The following is a 3,134-nucleotide window of genomic DNA, read 5'->3' on the forward strand; positions in this document are numbered from 1 at the left end:
GATGGATCCTTCAAACGGTGATTGAGGGTGAGGAGGTAGGACCTAGGATCCGGCATGATGGGATAGCGGAAAAAAAAACGTTCGAAAAACAAAAAACAAATTGTAGACAGAATGAGATAACAAAGCCAAGGCTGTGAGGAGTTTTCAGGGCATTTATAATGAAATAGCCTTACAGCTGTTTCTGGGATATTATGAATATTATATATATATATAAAACATACATCTAGCTATACACTCACACATTCATTCTCTTTTCAACCAGACGCAACCTGGTTTCACTCACGCCGTGCCAGGTATCTTACGCCTATTTTTTAACGTATAGTTCTTACCTGCTCAAGCAGTAAGCGTCTTTTAAGCGGTAATTTAACCTGTTAGAAATAGTAGCTAAATCTTTCACAAACTATAGAGTGGTCGCAGTTGGAGCATATTTGGTTCAGTGTGTTCCGTCAGGACTGACCTGCTAACTGAACAACATCATAAACCGTTGCATGTGCGTACAGTTTTGTGTGTGTGTGTGTGTGCGTGTGTGTGTGTGTGTGTGTGCGTGTGTGTGTGTGTGTGTGTGTGAAAGCACTTAATAACCTACAAGATAAGATTCCTGATTTATAGAAATTATCTCTGCTTCCAGAATGGTTGGAACAGTTGTTTGATGATGACTGACTCCAGCTACACATACATACGTGCGCACAAAAGATGTACTTTATAAATCAAAGGTTTTTTTAAAAATTAAAAAAAAATTTTTTTGAACTGCAACTTGATAGTTTGTATACACGGAATTTTTGTACAGATGTGCATATATGAGATAGCATGTATGCGAGTGTGTGTGTGTGTGTGTGTGTCTGTGTAATTAGTAAAACACTAAGAATACGTCTGTGAAAGCCCGAAAATGTGACTGGTGTGTGTGTCAACGTCAGACGCTTGTAAGTTTTAATTTGCAAAGGAAAGTGAAGATCGAAGATAGTTAGAGAGAGAGAGGGGGGAGAAAGAGTGTGTGTGTGTGTGTGCGTGTGTGTATGTGTGTGTGAAAGTCAGTATGTGCTATTTGAGAAACTGTGTGCACGTATGAGAAGGAATGTGTGCGTGTGCATGTGTGTTTGCGTGCACCAGACTGAAGAAGTTAGGGATCAGCCTTGCACTTTTCTAAACCCCACTTTCACTTTAATTAAACCAACATTCATCAATAATTTATGAGAGTGGCCCCTTTGTTTTCATTAGAGGAATTTCTTGTTGAAATGTTTATTAGAACTGACTGCACGTTCATTACCACCACCACCACCGCCACAGACACTACCACCACCACCAGCACCAGCACTCACCAACACCATCACCACAAACACTACCACCTACACTACTACACTAACATCACAGTCACCACCAACCACTACCACGACCAAACCACTCTCACCACTAGCATCAGAAACACTACCACCAACTCTACAACCACCACCACCACCACCACCATCACCGCCACAAACACTACCACCACCACCACCACCACCAGCACTCACCATCACCATCACCACAAACACTACCACCTACACTACTACACTAACATCACAGTCACCACCAACCACTACCAAACCACTCTCACCACTAGCATCACAAACACTACCACCAACTCAACAACCACCACCACCACCACCACCACCACAGACATTACCACCACCAGTACCAGCACTCACCATCACCATCACCACAAACACTACCACCTACACTACACTAACATCACAGTCACCACCAACCACTACCACGACCAAACCACTCTCACCACTAGCATCAGAAACACTACCACCAACTCTACAACCACCAACACCACCACCACTCACCATACTCGCATTAGAAGTCGAGAAAGAGAAAGTGGCGAGTAGAGAAAGGTGCAATGAATGGATTAGTAATGCCTCTGCTCCAGCTGAGCCTGACTGACAAAAGTTTTAACTTTAAACTAAATATTAAGTAAATGCGTTTCCGTCGGTTTCGACTATGAGCATTTTGATGTTCGACCTTTGGAATTAGCAAGTGGCTGAGTATTCCACAGACACATGTATTATTATGAATATTAATGCTCGACCAAGATCAGCATGACTGTGTGTGACAAGCAGAATTCACACACACACACACACACCACACACACACACAACTATTTCACTGGTGTATGCAGATGGCAGAAGGTCCCTTTATGTTTTGGTTTGAGTTCAAATCCAGGGCCAAGATAATTCTACTTTGTTCATGATGCCCTTTTTTTTCTGAATCTTTTGTATTTTCTTGTTTTAGCCACAGGACAGCAACATTGCTGGGTCCCATCCTTGTAGGGTCCAGTAAATTGCCCCCGGCGTTTCGATTTCTTTTTAAGCTTCAAATGTTTTTTTTTATCAGTCTCTTAAGTTAAGTTAAGTTAATTTTTGGGCTCAAAAAGCAAAAAGCAAGGCCATGTAGGGGGACATGGAGTTATGTACAGGGAGGGTGTTCATGCAAAGAGTTCAGGCCATTTCTGGTCAAGAGAGACTTTGAACCGAGCGGTCGTCGGCATCTTCACAATCTCGTCCGGCAGCTTATTCCACGGATCCGCAACCCGGACGGAGAAAGCCCCTATCCTTCGATTGAGATGAAATCGTCGTCGCAGATAGAGCTTTTCGGGGTGACCCCGCAGCCGACGCTCTGGAGCAGGAGTGAAGAACAGCTCTTTCGAGAGGTTACACTTTCCGCTTATGATGTTGTGAGCAAGAATGAGATCACCACGGCGTCGTCGTTTTTCTAGAGAATAAAGGTCGAGCGTCTTCAGCCTTTCTTCATAAGACAAATGCTTGAAACCAAGAACCATGCGGGTAACCAGCTTCTGGACTCTTTCGAGATGATGTATGTCTTTGAGGAGATAAGGAGAAGAGGCTTGAGTCCCGTACTCCAATATGGGTCTCACCAGCGTGACATAGAGCGGTAGGAATATGGCTGCTGTGAGCATTCCGAAGTTACAGGGTACGTAAACAAACTAATACTGGTCGAAGACACTTGCTCAAGGTGCCGCGCTGTGGGTCTGATTCGGAAAACACCTAGTAGCAAAGTGAGCTTCTTAACCACACAGCCCTGCCTTGCGCCTATACCCTAGAGCCAAACGACTTTATTTTGATACATAGAAAGAG

The sequence above is a fragment of the Octopus sinensis genome, linkage group LG13 (assembly GCF_006345805.1).
Source record: "Octopus sinensis linkage group LG13, ASM634580v1, whole genome shotgun sequence".
Classification (NCBI taxonomy): domain Eukaryota; kingdom Metazoa; phylum Mollusca; class Cephalopoda; order Octopoda; family Octopodidae; genus Octopus; species Octopus sinensis.